Below are 14,991 nucleotides of genomic sequence, written 5' to 3'. Positions count from 1 at the left end.
CTGGTGACCCAATAATGTTCCTCGCCTGGAATAAAATGTGAGCATCTCACTTTGTGTCTATGTGAGCCCTACTTCCTGCAACCAATTGAAGATAACTTGGAATAATAAGGAAAATAATAAGATAAGATAATAATAATAAGAAAAAAAAGGAATAATAACATGGTGTGACATTTAAGGAAACTTTGCTGTGCTGGCTTGTACCCTGAGTGGTCCGAGACCAGACTTTCTGTCATTTGTGCATTCTGAGTCACTTTTGTCTGCCTTTGAAACCAGTGTCCATAAAATGAAAGATTAATGAGATCATCTGTAGCCATCCTTCACGCAAATAACATTCATCCCCTCATCACTCTGCCTCTGCAGCCATGACATTTAGCCTGCTTCACACAATGCTGTCGGATATTACAAATCGTGCAGGGTCATTTCCTCTAGCATCCCGCTTCTAAAACAAAAAAATAAGAAGAGTGAGATTTTGCACCAACAGAGATTTCTGAAAATTCATTCCCCTGAACAAGGTGCTCAGCCCAAATGCTCACAGGGATGAGTTTTGAAAGACAGACCAATCACTCTGCTATGGCTCTGCCTCTTTGAAAGCGTTATTTTTTCCTTGCCTGGTAACATACCTTTTTAAACTACCTTTGACTAGCCACCTCACTATGACAAAGTAATCAGTTTAAGCAGACTAGTTTTGCAGGATTATTTACTGATTCTTTCTACTCCCCGTGTTTTTGCTGGAAATTGGTACTCGACATAACTTCTAAAGCTGGCATTAAGCAAGGTTTTGTAGCAAGAAGGAAAAAAAGAAAGAAGAGGAATTGGCTACTGTAAATAAGTGCATACATAGTGCATTCTTTAATGTACAGTAACTGCTGACTCCTACCACCCGATCAAACTCCTGTGCAAAGTGATTTATACCAAAGGTAGAGTTGCATTTGGCTCTGTGTCCACATAAGCCATTTACTTTGGATAAGGAAGAAACTACAGATCAGCAGCTCAACTCCTTTTTTTTTTTTTTTTTTTGAATTAGCCATTTAACTAAAGACTGGCTGGCTGTTGACCATTTTTCAGTTGCTCATTGAAAATCCATTGGTATTTTGATCTTCAAAGGACCCCCCCAAAAAGGGGAAATTAATTAAGTGGTGCAAGGAGGCCACAGTGCAGACAAAAGTCTTCCTTTGGGGAATCTGATGCCAGAGGCTCTGTGTGGTGACTGCAGAGCTGGTTTAATTCCCTTCCCCCCAATTTCTTTGTGGGAAGCCCCAGGCTAGGGAACATTTGAAGATGTGGCATAGGTGTTCAGGAGGTGAATTAGAGAATGCGAATGAGGTGTTCTTAGACCCTGGTGATTCTGTGCTCCTACAAATCTCGCAAGGATCCACTGCAACAGAAGCACAATTTAGGGTCACCCTTAGGGCTGCTCTAATCTACACTAGGGCTGAGCTGCCCAAAGCAACTCCAGAATAGAGGTGGCACAAGCTGCCTCACCTCAGTCCCTTGATATAGCCCTCATCAATATAGCATCAATTTTCCACCCAGAGTAACTCATAATTAACGTATTTTGTCCTAACAACAGCCCACTGAGTCAGGGAAATATAACCCCCATTTTACAGATGAGGCACAGAGTAGACTAAATGATTTTCCCAAGATCTCACAAGATGTCTGTTGCTGAGGTGGAAATTAAATGCAGGTGTTTTGAATCTAAGTCCAGTGCCCTAACCACTAGCCTGCCCTTCCTCCTTTACATGAGGATTTTCTAACAAGAAAAAAAGAACTAGACAGTGGAGCATTTGCCCATATTCTTTGCAGAACACAGGGACTAAATATTCAGCCAATTTGGCAGTTCTGTAGCTCGGCCTCTGTTTTCGTTCTTTCTCATTTATGTTCCTTTGCTCCATATTGCTCATTGTGCATTTGTAACAGCATCAGATATAAAACCCTTAAGAGTCTCATTTGAAGGAAGCAGTTTGACATGCTAAATTAAATGAAGCACTGTAGACAGCCATTCTGGGCACAAGAGATAAATAAGTGAAGCAACAAAACAACCCGCCCAAAAACAAACAAAAACCCTAAAGCCAAGTGTATCGGATTTAAAATCTTATTTCTCCCTCTCTGTGTATGTATTTAACGGACAATAAAGCAAATGTAAAGGAGTCACATGGGGAGCAGTGAAAAAATAAGCTGCAAATTTGAAAGGCTGAATGTTGGAGTAGGTGGAATGCAATGATAAAGCAATGGGTGGGGACTGTGTCATCATTAGGGATTCTCATATTTCTTTCATTTCAATCCCAGTTATAAAGTCCAGTGAAATGGATCTTGGTAATTGCAAAGGTGATTGCTGAGTTGAGTTGGGGAAAATGAATATTGTTATTACTGCTGTGTGCACTGTCGCTCTCTCTCTTTCTTGCTCACCCATTGAATCCACTGATAGGAGGCAGGGAAAGCTTTTCTCAGCTAGCATGTGATTTATTTATTTATTTATTTATTTATTTATTTATTTTAACTAGCACTGGCATTTCCCTGGCCTTTGGGCACAGGGCACTTTTCTCCTTAAAGTGATACCATCTGCGGATGACAAAACTGGAACTGCAAAACTGGCTCCCTGAACAAAACAAAACAAAACAAACACCCTAACCACAAACTTACAGTGGGAAAGGAAATGTCTTGAGAGGAAAGCGATAAGACTAGGTGGCTTGGGGAACTGGATATTGGAGTGTGTAGGATATGGCTAGTATCCCTTTAAATAGCTTGTGAACTCTTTCGTGGTCCTCACTGCCTTCTATGTTTCAGAAGCCATCAGAATCCCACTAGCACATTGGTGTATTATATGTGCTTATGCCTTAAAAGTTATGAAAGTTATGAAAATAGTTATTTGGACCCCACTGTGCCCATGGAGGGTTTTTTTTTTCATATTGTTTGTGTGAAGAGCAACAGACATAGCAACAATGCAATACAGAATCTGTTATCTGTAAGCCACTAGTTCAAACCCAGCCCAGGTTGCTAGGAATGGAAAGTCATTTCCATTTGATGTCTCTGTTAGTTTTTAGTTGTTTCAATATGCTTAATAGACAGGTAATCACACTGGAAACCACCGCACATTTGACACCCTTATTGGCAGGGTCAGAAGAAAGGCCAAATATTAAGGGTTGATTGTGCCACCGTTATTCATGCTATGCAGCATATTACTTGGCGAGTAGTCTATGGTACTATATGTACAGTAAGGTATACACTGGAAAAGTAGAAAGATAGAAGTTTGTCCTGCTGCTTCCCATGCTAGAATAATTGTGCTTCCAAAACAATGTATGGCCATGAACAGATTTCGTTTCACAGCCCTTGTAAAGTAGGCATCATCATCCTCATTTTACATATCAGGAAACTGAAGCAGAGACTGTGGTACAAGTCACTGTAGATCTATCACATAACAGGGGGTCAATATCCACTAACGCCAGACCTTACTGTTACAGAGAAAAATTAAGGACACATAGAAAGTCTATAACAGAATCAGGACATTATCCCAGTGCTCCTGACTCTGGGACCTGTGTCTTCCCCACAAGTCCTCCCCATGGTAATGGAAAAATGTAAGACTTAATTCTCAAGGGCTGTCAATATGTCATCTTTATTTTGTTCAACATCTTCATTAATGATCTGGATGATGGGATGGATTGCACCCTCAGATGTTTGCAGATGACAATAAACTGGGGGAAGAGGTAGATATGCTAGAGGGTAAGGATGGGGTCCAGAGTGACCTAGATAAATTGGAGGTTTGGGCCAAAATATATCTGATGAGCCTCAACAAGGACAAGTGCAGAGTCCTGCACTTAGAATGGAAGAATCCCATGCACTGCTACAGGCTGGGAACCGACTTGCTACGTGGCACTTCTGCAGAAAAGGACCTGGGGATTACAGTGGACAAGAAGCTGGATATGAGTCAACAGTGTGCCCTTGTTACCAAGAAGGCTAACGGCATATTGGGCTGCATTAGTAGGAGCATTGCCAGCAGATCGAGGGAAGTGATTATTCCCCTCTATTTGGCACTGGTGAGGCCACACCTGGAGTATTGCGTCCAGTTTTGGTCCCTCCACTACAGAAAGGATGTGGACAAATTGGAGAGAGTCCAGTGGAGGGCAACAAAAATTATTAGGGGACTGGAGCACATGACTTATGAGGAGAGGCTGAGGAAACTAGGCTTATTTAGTCTGCAGAAGAGAAGAGTGAGGGGGGATTTGACAGCACCTTCAACTACCTGAAGGGGGTTTCCAAAGAGGATGGAGCTAGGCTGTTCTCAGTGGTGGCAGATGACAGAACAAGAAGCAATGGTTTCAAGTTGTAGTGGAGGAGGTCTAGGTGGGATATTAGGAAAAACTTTTTCACTAGGAGGGTGGTGAAGCACTGGAATGGGTTATCTAGGGAGGTGGTCGAATCTCCAACCTTAGATCTTTTTAAGGCCTGGCTTGACAAAGCCCTGGCTGGGATGGTTTAGTTGGGGTTGGTCCTGCTTTGAGCAGGGGATTGACTAGATGACCTCCTGAGGTTGCTTCCAACCCTAATCTTTTATGATTCTATGATCTTTCACCAACACTGATTAGCTTTTAAAAATGGGCAGAGTTTGGTGGGTGAGCACAGGTTTAGATTAGAAAACAAATAGGAAAACCTATGAGAATTAGCTTTTCTGACGTTTATGAACTGGAGTAATTTCTGAACCCAGCAGTATTTATGGAATTAGAAATAACATCTGCTGAAAAACAAACAAACAAACAAAACCAACACTCAACATTCTTCCCAACCATTAAAAAGAGCTTCCAAGCTGTCAGCTGTTGAACTAGACTGGATAGTTTTTAGCCTTGGGGGATGTTAGCTTTGACCTTTCCAACCCTTTGATTTAATAATTTTGCGGTGTAATTGAATTCTGATATTCAGGTACCTAGGGAGGGTAGACTGATTCTGGGTTGGTATTTCTTAGGCTGAGCAGATGGTGAACACTGTGCCTGGGAAGAAGTGGTTGATATTTTATGTTAGTTATGTTTTTACTGTGTGTTGCAATTAAATAAATGGAGGAAAAATGCATGCCCTATTTTTTTAAAGAAGGAGAACATTCTTCACCTGTTTGTGAGAGATAAGCTATAATGTATTTTTAATGTATACTTTTTGTCTCTGCTCAGCAATAAAGTTGGTTTACAAATGATATCTCAGCCATAAGGTAAGCAAAGATAATAGGTCTGATTTGTAGGTAGAATATGGACCCATGGATTGAATCTATTTCCTTCTTCCTTCTTTTGTTTGCCTAAAGCTTCTGTTCTGTGTGTTTGGGGTTTATTCCAGAAATGAGTCTTAAAGACTTCTCTTCGTATTGTGCATTTCTCTTATTATTAACAAGGTGTAATTCAGACATCTGTTAAAAAGTCCCTTAATATAGTCTTAACAAGGACAAATCTAATACAGCTCTAGCCAATTATTGCGTTAATTTTACAAGCTGGAATTTGAGCCACCTGTCTTAAATAGAAACACGTTATTAATGGAAATATCAAGCAGTTTAAAACCAGCTCCTGAAATTCAGCCAAGGACCTAGAGAGGAGCACATTTTTGTATATAAATAAATGTCAAGTGTCTCTTTTATGTCATCCTTCTTGCATCACTTGCATGGAGAGAAATAGCTCTGTTTCTGTTCAGGTTTCTTTTTAAAGACAGGAGAATAAAATTAAACTGGTGAACATAAAGTCTGATTTGTCTGAACCTAAAATGCCAGGCCTTCCATGATTTTCTTGTTGAAATTCTGGCTCCACTGAAGTCCATAGCAAAACTTTTATTGACTTCAGTTGGTCCAGAATCTGACCCCATGTTTCTACAATATCAAACTTTATTACAAGAATACAGAGTTTAGGTTACTTTTATCCCCTCTGTCTTTAATGCAAAATAAAACTGCTCACTCTCTCTACTTCTTGGGCTTGAAATTCTGCCAGAAATTTATACTGAGGGCACAAGCTATGATTTGTGTTCCTTACCCACATATAAACCAAGGATCCCAAAGGCTGGGATTTATTTTCAGAGCATCAGATCTCGAATGCTGAAATACAAACTATCCCTTTCTCCCAGACCTCTATCAGAATCATCAGGCAATCTTTCTTAATCACATGCAGGAGGGATGGGATCTGGTTTTTATGCCTTGCCCTATAGAAGAAGGTTTAAACTTGCATTTTTATGTTCCAGATGATTGAGTGAAATAAACACCAGAGCTGGTCTCTAAAGGAAACATCATCCATGCTCACAGGCTTTGAAATTTCACTGATTCTGCTGTTGGAAAAGCCGTAACTAAACCACAGGTCTTCACCTTGCATGTCCACTGGTAACGAATGCTACGGTGAAGCCAGGTTATGCTAACTCATTAGAGTTAACCCAAAAGGTTTTGGGGGAGATTGTCAAAGGCACAGAGGGTAATTAGGCACCCAATTCTCATTTGTGCCCTTGAAAAACTCTGTCTTAATTCACAATTATACTGACCCTAGTGTAGATTTTCTGTGGATTTTCTCATAGAAAATGATGATGAAGAAGCTGTGTTGATGACTCAGCAGGTGGTGCTTTCTGGGTCACTTGTAATTAAAACTCCATTATTTGTTAAGGGGCTGTGTGTTGTTAGAAGTCCTATCTTTAGTATGACACATAAAACTGTAGTTCTGGTACTTATGGTAATTACTTATGGTAATTTAAGATTCCATGATGATTTTGTTGTTGCTGTTTGTGATTTTTTGCAAATGTCTAGAGTTTCCTGGCAAAATTTCCATGTTATGAAATTCCATTTTGCTCAGCTAAATTCCCTTTGCAGCTCAGTTCAACTTTCCTGAAGAGCCCAGTGCTGATTTCATATATACTGATGTTACAATGGTGTGACTAGACCTGGTTGAAAATTTTCTGATGGAGTAGTTTTTCACTGGAAAATGTCAGTTCAGCAAAATCAAAATGTTTTACAGGGGTGTATTGATTCGGTCAAAATTGTCAACAGGAAATTATTGGAACATTTTGTTTGGAAAAGGATGGAAAGTTTCATTTTTGACTTTGTCATTTCAATGTTCTATTTTAGTCAAAACAAAACATTCCCACCATACTGAAACATTTCAATAAGGTCTGATGACATTTTTCAGAATATTTTGTTTCATGAAAAATTCCAAGATTCCTATGTTTTGTCCTGATTCAGAACAAAACAACATTTTGAAATCTCATAATTTCCTGCAGGATGAGAATTTCAGTTTTTGACCAGCTCTAGATGTTACCCTCTTGATTTCAGTGGAGTTATTCCTGATTTATAGTATGCCAGAGAAATCAGTATTAGATCCTGCTCTGGAAGAATGCTGGGATTTCAATGTAGCCAAAATTTATGATTTTATCATGAATCTCATGACACTTGGTATTTTTCTTAAAGCCTCAGCTCTTGGGTCAAACAATTGTGTGAGAATCTCAACTTTCATTTAAATGATTTCAGAGAAAAGCACAATATTATGACCTGAGTGTACATAAAATGTTCAAAAACCAAAGGCAAATAAAAAAATACAACATATATATAAAAAAATCTCATGATTTTAATTGATTTAATTGTTATGGGAAGCTTGATCCATGATTTTTTGAACACCTGGACTGTTGTTTTATTGCAATCTGTTTGCCCAACCACACATCAGGACCTGGCTGTCTCCTGGTCCTTCTCAGAGCTATGCAAAAGAGCAATTATGCTTCCCTGGGGCTTCAGTGCAGTTTTAAAAAATGCTTTGTAATCATTTGCCTGTGAGAGTTTTACTCTAAGTTTCAGGTTTAAATTACCTCAAAGGTTCATAGGAAAACTGAGTTTGAACTATTGAAAATTGCATGAATTTGGGTCAGAAAACAATGCAAAATTGTTAAGGTTTGCATGGTTTTTCATTTGAGTTAGACCCCAACCAATTCTCCAGTTGTGAGTCCCCTCAAACTATGGGCTAGTTTGGATCCACATTTAAATCTGAATTAGTTTGTGCCCATTTCTTTTCTCTAATTTGTCAAGCATAAACTAGACTGTTTCTTTTAAAAAAAACTTAGTGAAATTCACTGCTGTGCATAGGGCTAACACAAGAGCTATATGTCACTTAAATCCCACTTAACCCCCTTAAAACAAGAATGAATTGAGACTTGAGTGCTGCACAGGCTTTTGCACTGAATGAATTTCACCGTCAGTACTACTTTCCTGATTTTTTCTTTAATAATCTGTAACAATTCCTGAGTGAACACTTTGACTTGAGAAGGATAAGCACGATCAGTGATAAAGACAACTGGATTAAACTGGCAGGTTTTCCCATTATGCTTAGAAAATTTGGCAAATTGGAGAATTGCTCTGAAATCACCAAGATGAAATTCAGTAAAGACAAGTGAAAAGTACTACACTTAGGAAGAAAAAATCAGCTCCAAAATGGAGAATAACTTGTTAGGCAGTAGTATTGCTGAAAATGGGGGGAGAGGTTATAATGGAGCACAAACTGAATATGAGGCAGCCGTGCAATATATTTCTGGAAAAAGGTCAATATCATCCTGGGGTGTATTAACAAGAGTGTAATAATTAAGATATGGGAGGTAACTGGCACTGGTGAGGCCTCAGCTGGAGTACTGTGTCCAGTTCTGGACAGCACACTTTAGAGAAAGATGTTGACAATTTGGAGTGAGTCTGGTGGACCGCAACAAAAATAATCAAAGGTCTAGAAAACCTGACCTGTGAGGAAAGGTTAAAAAAAACTAGGCATGTTTTGTCTTGAGAAAAGAAGACTGTGGTGTGCGTGGGGGGAGGGGGGGGGGACCTGATCACAGTCTTTAGATATATTAGGGTCTGTTATAAAGAGGACAATGATCTACTGTTCTCTGTGTCCATTGAAGGTAGGACAAGAAGTCACAGGCTTAATCTGTAGAAAGGGAGATTTAGGTTAGATACTGAGAAAAACTTTTAACAATAAGGATAGTCAAGAACTGGAATACGCTGTCAAGGGAGATTGTGGAATTCCCCTCACTGGAGGTTTTGAAGAACAGGCAGAGGTGAAAGTAAGCCAGTCCGGTCCAGCGTACCAGCGAGAGCCAGTACGCCATGCCAGACCGGACCGGCTTCCCCAGGCTGGTGCTTTAAAGGGCCGCCCGAGCCCAGCTGCCGGAGCCCCCTGGCAGGGCTCCAGCAGCGCTTTAAATGGCCCAGGGCTCCGCTGCGGTAGCGGCTGCTGGAGCCCGGAGCTCTTTAAATCGCCCCTGAGCCCCGGGGCTCCCAACCGTCTCTGCAGCTGGTAGTTTTGGGGGTGATTTAAAGGCACCAGGGCTCCTAGCCACAGCCAGAGCCCTGAGGCCTTAAATCTTGATTTAAAGGACCCAGCCTCGCCTCTTCCGGTTGAGACCACGCCTCTTCTGGTCGAGGCCACACACCCCTGCTCAGGACTCTGGAGTACTGGTAAGTCCTTTAAGTTACTTTCACCCCTGAGAACAGGTTAGACAAACACCTGTCAGGGATGGTCTAGGTATATCTGCCTCTGTACAGATGGCTGGACCAGATGTCCTTTTGAGGTTCCTTCCAGATACAAAAATTATGATTCTGTGATTATTTTTTCCTCCTCTGTTTTTTCTCCATCCTTCTGAATTTACCATTTTTTGTTGTTGGAATGGATAGCTGGGAGCTTGCACACTTCAGGATTTCATCTTGCCATGGTGTATTCTGGGATGGAATTCTGGTACTTGGTCAACAAAAGACGTTAAGAAATGTGAAGTCCTTTAGCAGAAAACAGATGATCTAATATGGTAAATGAAGCTGTGTAGTGTATTATTATTGTAACTAGACTGCATTCTTCTGCTAGATAAAAACAGAATATTCCAAGTTTTTTTTTTTAAATATTTGTTGGTATCATAAAGTCACATTCAAGGATAAAAGGGGGGAAAAAAGCATAAGGAGGCCACCCAGCTGATCAGTGATCAGAGGCAAAACCCAGAGCATATTAATGAGTTTGTTTTTGCTGTGCTAAATTCTGTTTGGTAAACAAGTTCAAATAATTTCATTTAATGATACAATGAAGGAGAGAAACACCCACTCTTATAGAAAAAGCCCACAAAATTTGACAGTAAATCCTTTTAAAATTGTGGATTTTTATAGCAGAGATATAATTATGTATCACATTCTATCAGTTGGTTTGGAAATTCTACAGGAAGGATCTCATTCTTTATTAAATTCTGTAGGCTGCTTAGAGTGATTTCTATAGATGCCTATTTGTTTCATCATTATTAACTTCATTAGGATTTTTTTTTTCATTAGGGCAGAAAATCTTTAGTTTTTAATGAGGTTAATAATAGACTTGAGGTTCCTTTATTTTGAATCTGTGGGTTTTTCATCCTTGCACATTACTTTAATATGTGAGATGTGTATTCTTTGTTGTTCATCACCTGATAATACTTAATTAGACAAAACAAAAGACCTTTAACCTACTGTGAATTTACAAATACACTGTGTGTCTATGAGATAGAAAAAACAAAAAACAGTTCTTTATGATATGCCTATGAAAACTGAAAAAGAGAGAGAGATTTCAAAGCCTCAGACTTACAGTCTTTGAGAATGTCCTTGATTTAAAGACTGGGAACTAGACCTGTTTTATCAAAGAAACTAAGAATTTTGTTTCATTAATAAAATTGGTCAGCGCATCCTATAAAGCTTTTGTGAGAAAGTGAAGATGCACTGATGACCTTATATAAATATAATATAACTTCCTATTATACATATACTTCTTACTGCATTCAGCCTGCAACTGGCTGGATAGTTCCTATGCCTTTGTGAAGGAGTGGGGAGTTGGCATATAAAATGTAACAGTAGGAGGAAACATCTCTGTTAAAATCAGAGAAAGTAAAGAATGTAGTGGCCTAGAGAGTCTATGTATGTATCTATTCTCTTAGGAATAAGCAATGATTTACCACACTTTTGTTACTTACAGGTGACTATCTCAATATTAATCTTAATCTAAAATACCTACGACCTCAGAATAGCAATGATTTGCTATAAACGGATTTAAAATATTACCAGGAAGAGGATACTTATATTGTCTGAAGAAAATGAAAAATGTACTTTCAATGAAGACAAATAAAAACTAGACACTTGTCAAATGTAAGTATTAAGTATTAGACCATTTCTTTGATTCCATACAGATACCACAGCAATGGGTTTGATGGAAACATCTAGATAGGGACAGAGGTGATTATTTGTATTATTTCATTAGTGAACAAGTATATTGCTCTAGTATCTGGAAAACAAGGACAAAGGAGCTCACTAAAGATTTCTGAGGTTAATATGCATGTTGTGTGCTGGAGAGTTTATACTTCTTCAATTAATACATATGGTATATCCAGCAGCATATACACATTACTACATACAGAAAACCTGCATTAAAAAAAAAACAGTACTTAGGTTGCAAAGTTAATCACTCAAAAGGGATTAAATGAAATGAAATTTATTCTTGCCTTGCAACTTTAATTATTCCCTGTTGTTCCTCCAACCTGAGCACTGAATGAGGCAAGGCTCCTGTGGAAAAAAATAGTAGATGATCATGTAATTAATGGAAGTTTCAGAATGCCTATGCACAAGGGGGATGAACTGAGGTTTCTTGGCAAATAATAAATCCTAACTTTCAAATGCTTGATTTTACAACTTTCATGTTCTTTTAATGTATTTCCTAGTTTTATTTTTAAGGGGAAAATAATTTATATTACATGCAACTGTACCAATCTCTCCATAATGCATCAACAGCAAAATCTGCAGCCTGAACTTTTATCATGGCAACACACATTATTTTACCCCTTCAACTACGAGGCTAATCTCATTAATTGGCAGCAGGAGAAAGCTGTTCTGCCAGAGGGAGGATGGATTACAGGTCCAAGAGGGTGGTTGGCAGTGCGGGCACAGATTGGCTTTCTTCCTCCCCACCAGGAGTTGGGAGAGCTCCAGCACCATGTGGTACCCAAAGAGGGAAGGGATGGGTTGCTGGAACCAAGTGCTGGGTCTTGGAGGATTTGAAGAGGATGTGTCCAACCTATTTCTTGCCCCAGGCAGTGCCCCCAGAGCGGTGCATAAGTCACTGAAGGTATGTGCTGAGTCAATGAAGCCTGGCTATCACTCTTCCCCTACCCCACTATGACCCTAGTATACCTGTTCTGGCAGCTCCTGTCCCCAGTATAGTGTGTGCTGCTACTTTGGCATCAACATGAGCTTGGCCTTAGATTGTTTGTGTTCAGTTATTATTTTGGCATGCGGACAACATATTCCTGCTGAACAAGTGTAAGAGAAGGGACATGGGGGCATCTAACAGCTTATATATCAGCAAAAGGTGAAGGGAATTTCATGGGACAAAGAAAAGCCACTTCTGTAACCTGAGGCTTATCCCCTTGTGACACATCAGAGCAGTACTGCAAACAAGGGAGAAGTGAAGATGTCTGAAATAAAAGGTTGGGAAAATTCTTCATAAATGGAAATTGTTAGGCAACTTTAAGACATGATCACTACCTGCTCCCCATAGAATAATGCACAGTATGTTTATCCATGTTACTCTATCTCTGTTCAATGTTATTTCAACCATTATGCAAATAAATTGAGGAGGAGATGGGATTCATGAACAGAAGAGGGACTTATTTGGACCAACTGAACTGCAGTAGGTAAGTGAGCTGAAGAGCTGGAGCATGAGTAAGGGGTGACTTAATTCTGGTATCACAGTACCACTAATTAACAAGAAGCTCTTTGTAAGCAGTAACATAAGGAGAAGAAAGAGCTGGAAGAAAAGAGAAGGATAAGAGAAAAAATGTGTGAAAAGGAAGGAGGGAAGAGTTATGTGGGAAGGGGAAAATAGGGTTTAAGAGCTACCTTTGATGTCACAATTATCCTCTGAATTTCCCCAGTACAAGCTTTGTGTTTACAGCTGACAGGTTGTGCATTAACACTGCTGAAAACAAACATCTTTCCAAACTTGAAAAAAAAAGAGTAATTTTAAAAACACTGTTATAATGTGCTAAATCTAAATGGTGCATAAATCATGAGCATAGATTCTGTAGAGGAGTAAATCTCACCCTATAGGTATAGGTAGTGTGAACTAGCACATATATTTAATATGTGGGCAAAAGACCAATGATGGAGTGGAGGCCGAATAGCAAATTACTACTACAGTACAGCCAAACATTTAGTCTGTCAGAACCCAGCTTTCTTTCTTTCTTTCTTTCTTTCTTTCTTTCTTTCTTTCTTTCTTTCTTTCTTTCTTTCTTTCTTTCTTTCTTTCTTTCTTTCTTTCTTTCTTTCTTTCAATAAATTTGTCTCTTAATGGCTAAATCAATTAGAGATCTGTTTTCTAAGCCTATCATACTGAAGGAGCTTGATAATGAGTGAGAATGCAACTGTCATGCATCCTACTTCACCAATGTCCAACTTATAAAAAGGTTAAATTTACAACATCCATGTGGTATAATAGAAGTAATAAGACTGCAAGAGAAAATAGTGAGATGATCAGTGTCATAGTTTGGATATTAAAAATGCCTTGACTTCACCTCTGAACTGAGGTCACAGTAGCAGACCATTACTCTGTGACAATTGTTTGATTTCATTGAGAGTGTCTAGTTTAGCTTAAGTATCAGAGGAGTAGCTGTGTTAGTCTGTATCCACAAAAACAACGAGGAATCCAGTGGCACCTTAAAGACTAACAGATTTATTTGGGCATAAGCTTTCGTAGGTAAAAAAAACCACAAAAGCTTATGCCCAAATTGGTTTCTTACCCACGAAAGCTTATACCCAAATAAATCTGTTAGTCTTTAAAGGTGCCACCGGACTTCTCGTTGTTTTTTTTAGTTTAACTTAGCTGATGCTGTGCTCTGGGTGTTGGGCTTTACTTGCTTCCACGGTGCTTATTCCTTGCATTGTGACTGTAATGGGTATTAAATGTTTATTTAATAATGTTGCCAAAAACAGCTTTAGAATCAAACCACAGAGCGGTGGAGACAAGAAATCTTAGCAGGTATATATTTAGAGCCTGATCCAAAGCCCATTGAAGTCAATGGGAGTCTTTCTATTACTTCAAGAGGCCTTAGAGCAGACCTCTGATTTGTAACATTGTATATGGTATCTACTGTGATTTGCAACTACTTAATTAGATATGGAGAGAGAGAAGGTGGGGGAGGTAATATCTTTTTTGGACTAAATTATGTTGGTAAGAGAGACAGGCTTTCAACCTATACAGAGCTCTTTCTCAGATCTGGGAAAGGAACTCATGTTGTCACAGCTAATACAAGGTTGAACAGATAGTTTAGCATAAGTAGTTAGCACATATTATAAGGAACCATTCAGGGTGATGTGGCTTATTAACACCTCTGATTACTAAGATTTTATCAATAAAAGTAGACTAGGACACTAAAAATTTCACCTGAATTCTATCAGATTAACAAATCTATTCTTTTCTGCTACCATTTTCCAGGCCTGATTCTAATCTCAGTTACAGTGGTGTAAATCAGGAATAACTGCAGTTAAGTCAATGCAGTTTTATCCCTGAAATCTACTGTAAAATCAGACTGACACCTCCACCCCCTTTGATATTTTCCTTTTTGTTGCACTGAAATTGTATTCATTTTTCATGTGTTTTCCTTTGTCAAATATTTATTTAAAGGAATATTGTCAAGGCAGAAAATGAATACATGCCCCCCACTTTACTAATGACAGCTGAAATTATTCCAGCTAGAAGAATTGTGCAATCTGGAAGACTTTTCACCATTTATAATGTCCATTTATTATGGCACTTCACTCTTTTTGAATAATTCAGCTTGATTTACAGACACAATTTCTCGTTCTTGAGCAACAATGCAGCATTGCTGTGTCTGGAATTTTTTCACTCCAGGAAAATATTTGAATATTAAAGACACTCCCCTCCACCAAAAAAACCCAACAAAAAACAAAATGAAACAAACAAACCTTTGCCCCACCCCTGCTTGCCCTGCTTCTATAAGGCC

This window comes from Chelonia mydas, chromosome 6 (assembly GCF_015237465.2).
Source record: "Chelonia mydas isolate rCheMyd1 chromosome 6, rCheMyd1.pri.v2, whole genome shotgun sequence".
NCBI classification, from domain to species: domain Eukaryota; kingdom Metazoa; phylum Chordata; order Testudines; family Cheloniidae; genus Chelonia; species Chelonia mydas.
This window is presented reverse-complemented; position numbering follows the sequence as displayed.